Raw genomic sequence first — 10,451 nt, 5'->3', positions numbered from 1 at the left:
AGCTGCCAGAAATGCTACTCTTACTCTCTCTGAAAATACAAGTACTCTTGTAAACCTCTCTTCAGTGTGGAAGAGCTTCCAAAGATAAAGTTTTTGTACAGTTAACATATATTATTACATCTGCTAACTGATTAGTGTTAATGATACAGTGCTGTAGAGGAGAGCAATTAGACTTCCCTGGTGAGTGGCATTTTGATTCTTCTAGGGCCGGCCTTTCCAGCTTGTAGGTGGTTGGGAACAGAATGCCCCATGGGCCCAGGCTCACACTCAGCTCCTGGGCCATGCAATGCTCCACTGACCTGTTTCCTGAGGTGGGAGCAGGCAATAAAAGCCTGAGAGAGGGCAGGAGGAGAAGACGGGAGACTCCAGCTGTTGTTGCAGTCAGAGTAATAGGTGGTGTGGCTGGGCAGGAGCACAGGGGCCAGAGCTTAATCCATCACGGGTCACACATGGCCCAAGGACTGCCCATTGGACACCCCTGTTCTAGGATACAGGTTTCTCTTGCTTTATGCGGGTTCTGTATGTGCGAATTTGCTCTTATGCAATGACCCTTTTTATACCAAAAAATCATCATATGAGAGGTAAATTCACTCTTATGCAATCAGTTTGGTGGAAGCCTGCAGTCAGCTGCTTTGTGCAGTGCATTGTGGGAGTGACGCACACCAAAATATAGTCTCCTTCGTGGATCTGTCCTCCTTGCTTGTTGTCTGCGATGTGTTTCTGTAGTTGCCATCCCCATTATGATAGTGCCCTGTGCTTGTGTGTACTCTCTGCTGTTGGTGAGTACCAAAATTGTCTTGTAAAAGTGGTAGAAATGGGCCTGAGGGTTAGTATAGTCGAGGTCTTGGAATGCATGTCTGTTTGTTAGATCATAAAGTGGGTTCCCTTTATGCAAATTTGAGTTATGTGTCATTTTCCAGGAACGCGCTTGCAGCATAAAGCAAGGGTAACCTGTATAGGCTATGGAAGGGAAGGAGTATTAGATGCTGCAGAGCTACAAGGTAAATAAAATGATGTCTGGAGCCTTCTATGATGAAAAATATCTTCTTGTTCTGTATTTGTTCAACACCTAATACAACAAGGATCTGAGCCAGGACTGGATTATCTGGACACCACTACAGTTCAAATAGTTATTACTGTTATTGCTGCTACCACAACTAAATTTCATTCCCATGACACAATTTCTACTTAGATAAGATAGCATTTTTTAGAATAAGTGAAAAATTCTTCCCAGTAGCTCTCTTTCTTATTAGTTTTTACTGTCATCATTTTCATGCAGGACTTCATTAATTCCGTTTCTCCCAATTTTACAACTAAAAAACCCAACCAAAACAAAAAAACCTGTATTTTCTTCCCTAACTACAAAGGAGTTGTATGAATGTAGAATATGGCTTCTGTTCTCATCATTTTATTTGTATTTGTTTCTGCTTTGTCATAGCTCGGATCTGGAATTCTACGCAGTTTTCAGGTCCCGGGGGTCTCCTCTTCTGACCCTGTTTGTTGTCAAGGTGACTACATGCTTGTTTCAAATTAGAGATGTAGAACTAAAACTTTTACACTTATTTTTTTGTTTAATGAACCTGATCCAAATGCAGAGTACTACAGGAACTTCAGTCACTTGCAAGCAACAAGCATAAAGGTTTTGTGCTGACCACTGAAAACTTTTACACATACCTACTCTACCCTTGCTCTGGAAGGAAGTGGTCTTTGTTCATAACACACTTCTCTATTTACAGGAATAGGCACCTTCTTTAGCCTGAGCCATTATTTCCTCGGCTGCAGGACAGCAGAGCTGACAGAGGCTTTGGTAAGCTTCTTTAGCAGGCAACTTTAGCAGTATGCACAATCACTACAATGGATGTTACAAGATTATTTACCCTTACAATGTATCAGCTGAATATGGGACTTGCAATGATTCATCTTGACTACAGAAGCATATGATTATTATCTGTGAGACCCTTGCTTCCCCCACAAGCACACTGTACCTGCTTTTCCACAAAACTGTGATTACAATATGTATGTATATCTGATAAGCAAATTGTAATTGTATGACTTGCATTCATCACTTAACTAAAGTATGTTTCTGGCTGAAAGGTTTATTACTTAGCTTTCAAAAATGCATTCCAAATCATCCTTCTAAAAGGCAGGGACTATCTGCTATAGATGTGTTAGCATTAATCATTCATATGGGCCACTACCGAAAGGTTAAGTGTCTTTTTAAAGAGACAATTCATTAGCTTTCCTCACACTACAGAAATATGGCATTCTCAGTAGCATTTGCCCCCCTCTTGGCTATAGTAACACATCATGCAGACAGGCACAAAAATGTTCCTAACTGTCCAATGGGGTTATGATTAAATTATCGCTGGGTAAGGTTAACCACCTCATGTTCTCTGCCATCCGTGCAATGCTGACAATGCTGCCAACACGGCATCAAGAGTGTAAATTCCTCCCATAGCTATCCCCAAGAGGTCTGGGGTTCACTGCTTACAAGGTCCATCTGGCTGGCAGTAGTCATGCTTGCCAGAAGCCAGTAAAAGTAGCACCGCGTGTGCCACGGAATCCATTTTCATAGCAATCAGTATTGGCAGCAGCAGTTCATTTCGGTTGGCTTCAATAACCAGCATGTGAGCAATGGTGACCATCTGGGGAGTTGAGTAAATCCAGACCCAGCTGAGGCTGGTCACATGGAACAGGCTGGCATATGACTAGCGGGCTGAGTAACTAGCTGTAATGGGCACTGTTGCATTTGTGTAATAAAGCAGATTCTGAGGGTGGGGAAGTCTGTGTGTAAAGACAGTCATATGGTGCATTTAATAACAAATCACTACAATTCACTCATCCATAAACTCCCTCCCAGCTGTATTAAGGAAGGGTACTTGGTACTCAAAAACTTGTCTAGATCCTTCCCAACTATAAAGTTGGTCCAATAAAAGATATCACCCACAAAAATCCTTGCCTCTCACATTTTTCCTGGACCCTGAGGACTACAATAAATACAACACTACCATGATGAATCTTTCCATTTTTGATCAGGTCTGAGAAATAGTATACGCATCATTAGAAAAGGAATTGCATAATACCATCAAAAGGTTAAACTCACCACCAAAGCACATAAAGGCATTCCATGACAATATAGTATTGCTGATAATAATTATTCCTTCATCAATACGGCCACAGCTCTACACTCCATAAAACCGCTCACCTGATAAATTAAGAAGATATGGATCATATATAATGCATATATATCATAAAGCTAATATATATCATATATAATGCATAAAGAGAAATCTACCACTAACAAGGCAAAAATGACTCATAAAAGGAAATGTTTTAATTGAATGATATATACACGAACCGTGCCTTCTTCTGCACTACCACTACTTTGAAAGTGGGCATACATTATTTGTAACATCCACCTTCTTCTAACCGAGAGTCCCATTCTGACACCAGCACTGCACAGAGGGAACAGATGTTCAAGGCACTCAAGGCCTCCTTCCCACTTAAGGAGATATTAGTGGCAAAGTCTGGGTATATATGATTTTAATTGTTCATCTGCACACTTACCCCAATTCTAGAACTCAGGTGGCCACAACCAGCATGGGGGCAACCTCTTTTCTCAGGAAGCTCAGGATAACACCGGTGCCTACTTTCCAGATAGCAAGTCTGTCTCAAGAACTATCTTCACTAAGGGACCCAAGCAGAGAATAAGCTTTCCTGCTGTTCACATGCCTTCTCCTCCCCAAAACCTTCCATAACAAAGCAAACAAAAGCACAGCACTATCTTCCCTAGGCTGAATATTTGCTCATACACATATATTTTTGTAATCCCCTAATGACTATTGATTAGTACTCCTTTATTTTAGTCTACTGTTGTGTTTGTGTGGGGGGAGTAGTAGAGCACAGAATCAGCCATTGGAGTCTGTCAATAGCTCCTGCAAAGCCTATGAAAATCAACTGCTGGAACTCCTCAGTCACATGCCTCTCCATCACACACAAACCTCCACAACAACAGCACCCAACACTATACTTTCTAACCCAGGGGCAGGCAACTATTTTCGGCAGAGGGCCGCTTACTGAGTTGGCAAGCCATTGAGGTCCACATGATAGGCAGCCAGGGGCAGATAAATATTAATTTTCTAATTTTAGTAGGGGCCCTGCGGGCCAGATAGAGTGGCCTGGCAGGCTGCATCCGGCCCCTGGGCCACAATTTGCCCACCCCATTCTAACCCCAAAGTATTGCCTAGCTGATTAGTTGCCATTGAAGTATCATGCATTGGGTAGTCACAGTCCTGTCTTGCCAGTGATCAGAGATATCATCTTGGAATTTTGTGATATCACAAGCAATTCGCCTCAGAAAGTTTTTTTATAAAACAAAACAAAAGCAAAACAAGACAGAACCAAAAATAAATAAACAAATTTAAAAACTACATTTTTTTTCACCATCTCAGAATTACAAAGCTTTAGCAGCTTGTCCTGGGCCTTAAGAACATCTCTCTCACTAGTCTGTGCTGTAGGCCAGACTAAAAGTGCAGAGCATCTTCCTTTACCATGGTACTCCTGGGGCTGGGGTACATTATCAGCACAGAAATATAATCTGAGGTGCTGGTCCCACTCTCTAGCTCTCTGCAGACACTACTGGCAGGTCTTTCATCACTTCAGCACAGCTGCTTCAGATACCTCACAAATGCTTTTCAAAAGAAAACAGAAATCTTTCTTACCAAGAAAAGAGTTAGAACTCAGCATTTGGAGAAAAAGGAAATACTCTTGATTTCTTAAGACTAAGGGAGTTTTCCCAGGCACTCAGAAGGGAAGTCCACTTTCTTTTCCCATAGTACTGGGTATCCAAGGTCCCTTCAAAATCTCCCATTACTTTAGGAAGCTGTGGAGGGAGCCATGAGACAGATGCTCAGAGGGGAGGTGCTATATTTCAGTGCAATGCAAGTGTGGATGCAGGAAAACTGAAATGAAGGCCAGTGGTTAGTTTGGGCATGCTGTACTACTCATTCACTCCCACCAGATCAGTTCTGTTGTGTCAACAGACCCATAGGCCATGTCCCCACGAGTAGGAACATGCATTTTGAGGCACCGCAAAATGCACCCAGCACACATGAGGAGCCAAAATTTGATATCGGGAAAGCCTGTTATCTAAAAAAAAAAAAATGCAACAAAAAAGGTGGAGCAGTGCATGTGGCTGCAGTGTGTGCCATCAGAAACCAGAGCCTGGCCAGCCAGAGCCACATTTTGGCTGCTGGTCAGGCTCCATGCACCTGGATATCTGCTGCTGCAGCCCCAGGAAGCCCCCAGGATCCCAGGGCCTCCCCCTACCCCACCCGGGGCTTTTTGCCACATGTTACAGTGCACGTGAAGGGGTGTTCCCTGGGGATAAGTAGCAGTGGCACAGCTTTGTGTCACTGCTATTTGTCCCTAGGGAAATGCATGTGTGCATTTGTGAGGATATGACTATAATAGACAGCAAGTGTGTCATTCATGCTTAGGAGTAGAATCACCTGTTTCATATAAGCAACACTTCAATCCAGGTCTGAAAACGCAAACCGAAGTATACAATGTGAATGACCGTAAGTGGCTGTGCTGGCCCCTACATTCATGCATTTAGTCATCTGCCCAAATACTCTTAACTTTTGTCCTGTGATTTTTGTATCTAAACAACCCCAGAGCAATAAATACAGATACTGAAAAAAGGAGATTGTAGTAGATGAAAAAAATAACTTACAAATACTGTACTTGGAGACAAAAAATACATAAAAACTAATGTACAAAATATATAACAAGAAAAAATAAGCTAATTATTAGCATCAGCACCAGGAATTTGCAATTAAGGAAATGTTTAGATTTTACTAATTTGGTGTGTTTTATTACATGGATTTTCCTACATTCTCCTATTTTTTCAGCTTTTGTTTTTTCCTTTTAAGTTAAGTAACCTTAATATAACTTTTCCTTCTGTAGCAGGTTGTGTAACTTAGTATTTTGTTGTCACAGAGTTCAAGCAGAGACATTTGAATGATACCAAAAGAGATTTAAATTGCCCCTACTCATTTTAACAGGGTATTAACTTTCCCAAGTGAATGCACTTAAATGTTGACTCTGCTAAAGTGGTTCCCAATAATGAGATAAAATACTGTGTGTTAATATAGGAAAGTTAAGTATGAAAAACAGTATATTGCTAACTGCTAAATAACATAAAACTAAGTCTGAGCATGGAGCTAGGTAAGGGGGAAGAAAAGAGAAAGAGAACATACTGCCTGAGCAACATAACAGTATCTCTTTTCACTTAAAACTGATATATGGACACTTAACTTTCAATGCTTATAGTGCCAGAAAGTCCTATTGAAGCTGCTAAGGAGAGGAAAGGTTTTAACAATTCACTATTTGTACTGAAAAAAAAAAATTTTCTCTTGCAGGTATTAATAATTCTATTCAGTCCTTTTGGACTTTGCGTACAGTCTCATAAGGCAATGACTGCTCTAGCATCTTGCAGGATCAGACACCATTGCACCTGCTAGTTGTCATCATGCACTAGACAAACATCTATCTAATTTTAGACATTTGCCCCATCCAAATTTTCACAGCCCAAGATGAGAGAGAGAGAGAGAAAATAATTGTGGTGTGCTGGAAAAGGGGTAGAAAATAAGAGACTTTGAGAGAGGGGAGCATGAAGAAGCTGAGATAAGAAGGACTTTTCAAAGAAAGAGTGAGTGTGAGAACAGGAATTATGATTCTTTGAAAAAGACTGGAAGTTAAAGGCTGAAAGAATATGATAAAACACAGCCTGGAGCTAAAGAAGATGAACTTCTCTGTTAAACAATGGAAATATGTTCTTCTGACTTCTTATCACAGGAAGAAATTGTCTCTTCCATATAGCTGCTACAGCAAGACGTATAATAGAATTTTATGACTGAGACCTGCTGTAAGTTTCGAAGAGGTAGATTTGATTACCTTTGCTCATGCTATGTCCATTGACTTCAGTGGGACTAATCAGAGTTACTATTTAATGGGTGCATCTACATGTGTGCTTTACTGTGGAGTAGACTAATTTTCTCTGCACTAAAGTGTCACCATTTACACATGTGCCAGTATTAAGCTGGTGTAGACTAATTTACTGAGCTGTAGGTTAGTTCCATCAGACACAAATACTATCCAATGGCAGAGTAAATAAATACAATTAAACGCATGCGTAGATGCGGATGTGGGCACAAATTGCGCCTGGTCAGCTGAGCCAGCAGAGTGTCAGACTCCTGCCTGCTGCCAGGCTGCATGGCTCAGCAGCTTCAGGAGCCTTGTGGCCTGGGCAGCTCCTCCAGCACTTAACACTGTGACCCAGAACCCTGGACTGCCTCATGGAGGCTCCTGCCAGCCTGGTCCTATCCCCTGGGCACCATGCCCTACTACTGTGGGCACCTGCCACCCAACGCCACCACCCAGAGCCCAGGTCTGACCTGTTGAGGCCCCTGCCAGCTGCCACCATGTTGGGTCCCTCACCTACTGACACACAGGGACAGGGACCCAACAGAGCCATGAGGAGACAGCGGACCTCATAGCCATCCAAAGGGATGTTGAAGTCCACAGCAGTTTGGCCAGGCAACAAGAGCCAACATCCATGCTTATGAGGATGTGGCCTGGCAAATGTAGGAATGCAGACAAAACGGTTCAGTCAGCAGTGCTAGTCAAGGCAAAGGCCCTGAGGGTGCAGTGGGTGTGTGTCTGAGACCACACGTAGTGGTCTGGGGCTGTCCACAGATCCTTGCCACTGCTCAGGGGAGGATGAGAAACATCCTTCATGTCAGCGGCGACACGTAGGGGGTGCACAGGAGTGCACGTGCACCCCCTGACTGGCCATGTTCACCACTTAGGTGGTGGGCAAAGGGGGCAGGTGGGAGTGCCAGTGCTCCCAGAAGCATTGGCTGGGGAGTGGAGCGCCGCTGTGCTCCCAGAAGCAGCTGCAGCCACTCCTGGAAGCAGCTGCAGTAATCGACCATAGCGTCCATGCATTGTGTGCTGGGCACCTGCTCTCAAGACAGCATCCTGGAGGGATGTGCCAGCAGGCTGCAAACTGCTCAGGGTTAGAGAAGTATGTGACCAGATAACATACTGTGGGCAGCCATTTAAAGCACAGGGCTGGTGCCTTGACAGCAGTGGCCAGCTGTGTGATTAAGGCACATGAACAAACTGAAGAGCTTACTGCTCCAGAGGTTTTGCTCCTGGGTGCACCATTTGAATGTGCACCCAAAAGCAAAAAACTCTGAATCATAGTGCTCCGCTGTTTATTTGTGTGCAGCACATGGAGCCCAGTTGGAACAGCCTGGGCTGGCACGGGGCCCAGGGCTCAGTCTACCAGCCTAGGGCTGCTCCAGTGGGGCTCCATGTGCTGCAAAGGGACTGGCTGAGGCATGAGGGTACTTCAGCATGGGGCGAGCCGGAAGGCAACCCTTGTGCTGAAGCACCCTCATGCTCCAGCCAGCCAGCCCACAGTACATGGAGCCCCATCAAAGCAGCTGGCCTAGAACTGCTCCGACAGGGCTCTGGGTGCTGTGGAGGGACTCTACATCATATGAAGCCCTGTTGGAGGGGCTCTGCAGCATGTGGAGCCCTGTTGGAGCAGCTGTGGGCTGGCTGCTGTGACAGGGATCCACATGCTGCAGAATGGCTGGCTAGGGCATGAAAGTGCTTCAGTGTTGGGGCTGCCAGCCCGCTAGCCCCACACTGAAGCACCCTGTACCCCAGCCAGTCAGGGCAGTGTCTACACATGTGCTGCTGCACACAAAAAACTGGATGTTTACTGCACAGTTAATTAATCAACTGTGCGGTAAACATTTTGTATAGACATGTCCCTGGGCTCAATTTGCTCCTGTCACTGGGTGCATGTATAAATGCTGTGCCTGGATTAGTTTACTCCAGTACTATTTATGCCAGAGTAAATTCAGTCACATTAATTGCACATGTAGACATGCCCAATGTGAGTAAAAGTGGCGAAATCAGCTCCTGACTTATCAGATAAGGTCTCGATCCTGCAAACCATTACTTCAAAGAGTTGACCAGTGCGATTGATGAGTTTTTCAGGAGCAGGTGCTTCACAAACGAAGTAAAGCTGGGAAGTTGGCTATTGTATCACTAAACATATTGGTAGTTAACTGTTGGGTATTTTGTCTAAGTAATGAACTATTTTTTAGGTGAGACGCATTTTCTAATATCATCATAGTTTTTTTGCAGAACCCTGATGACCCATCATGGAATCTAAATATGCATTAGTTGCTTTGGAACAATGGAAACAACCAAGAAAATCACAGTCTGTTCTCAGACAGTCCTCAAGCAGAAAAAGAGACTGAATTTCTCATAAATCGGCAGTAGGTGACAGTACAACCTATTTGGGTAGCAGAGAAAAAATGCTTATAATACAACTGAACATAGGCATTTTAGGACAAAAAGAGTTAAAGAAGGAGGGAGGTAGCAACAGCTGTCAGAGTACTATCTTCAGTACCACTACTTGCAACAAATTGTTGTGGCATTTATAGTAACAAAGTATAAGCATAGCATGACCTTTATTCATGAGCCAAGAGCAGAGTAGTTGAGGACAGCTGAGTATAACTCAATTATCTGAGGATTAACAGCAGAATACTCAGATGATGAAAGGTTGCTTGTTTCAAATTATGACCTCTTAATTTCAGTAATTTTAATTTTAGTCTTTGTTCCTAATTTTTTCCCCCAATTCTTATTTTTAATGACAAGCTGAAAGGCAAACACTTTCATGTCACATTAACATAATGAAATTTCCATCAAAAGAAGCATTAAAGCAATTTTGTCAAAGATCATTTTTGGTTTTACATGGGATCCCCTTACATTAGTCATCTCTGGCAAACTGCATCAACAGTATAAAGACTATGGAAATGCCCATGAACTGTAAGTGTATGTTAAAATCCTTGTTGATTTGGCCTCAGCTGTAGCAGCTTCCTTCCCTCTGGCTTTCCTCTGCTGGACCTTTCATTTAGTTCTATGAGAAACCACTTATGCACTCTCTTCCACCTTATCCTGCAACCCCACCATTAGAGAAGTGGCAATTCTAGGACCACCACTGATTTTGGCAAAGACGCAGCAATGTGAAACAGGTGTAACAGATTGGAGAATCAACCCAAGGTCTATTTAGCAAAATCTTCAGCTGCTATTGTAGCTTCTTAGTGTGGTAGATCTCAGAGATAGTTTAGAACAGTGATTCTCAAGCTTTCTTGTACCAGGACCCATTTATAAATGTTAATGGCCAGCCTTGACCCAGTGCCCCTCACTCCTGACACGCCACCCCCCAACCCAGTGTGTGGGGCAGGGGGTGGGTGTGTGGGGGATAAAGAGAACCCCAAACAGCCCCTCACAGGCTGGAACTCTGCCAGCCTGCAAGGGGAAAGCCACAGTTTTCCATGTTTTTCTCCTTTAAAGGAGAATCC

The 10,451-nt window shown here is 43.5% G+C and overlaps 1 long non-coding RNA gene across 1 annotated transcript in view; it reads left to right on the top strand.

The window, feature by feature from the left end:
- Positions 1–854: 854 nt before the first annotated feature.
- LOC109301127 overlaps positions 855–10,451 on the top strand; it is a 36,408-nt gene continuing 26,811 nt past the window's right edge. Inside the window, exons 1-2 of the long non-coding RNA XR_002098440.1 lie at positions 855–1,001; positions 1,439–1,508. This is a non-coding gene — a long non-coding RNA (uncharacterized LOC109301127). The remainder of the gene's footprint in view (positions 1,002–1,438; positions 1,509–10,451) is intronic.

This window comes from Gavialis gangeticus, unplaced genomic scaffold (genome assembly GCF_001723915.1).
Source record: "Gavialis gangeticus isolate Ggan-Ray unplaced genomic scaffold, GavGan_comp1, whole genome shotgun sequence".
Classification (NCBI taxonomy): domain Eukaryota; kingdom Metazoa; phylum Chordata; order Crocodylia; family Gavialidae; genus Gavialis; species Gavialis gangeticus.
Note: the sequence above shows the minus strand (reverse complement) of the source record. Positions and strands in the feature narration are given on the sequence as shown.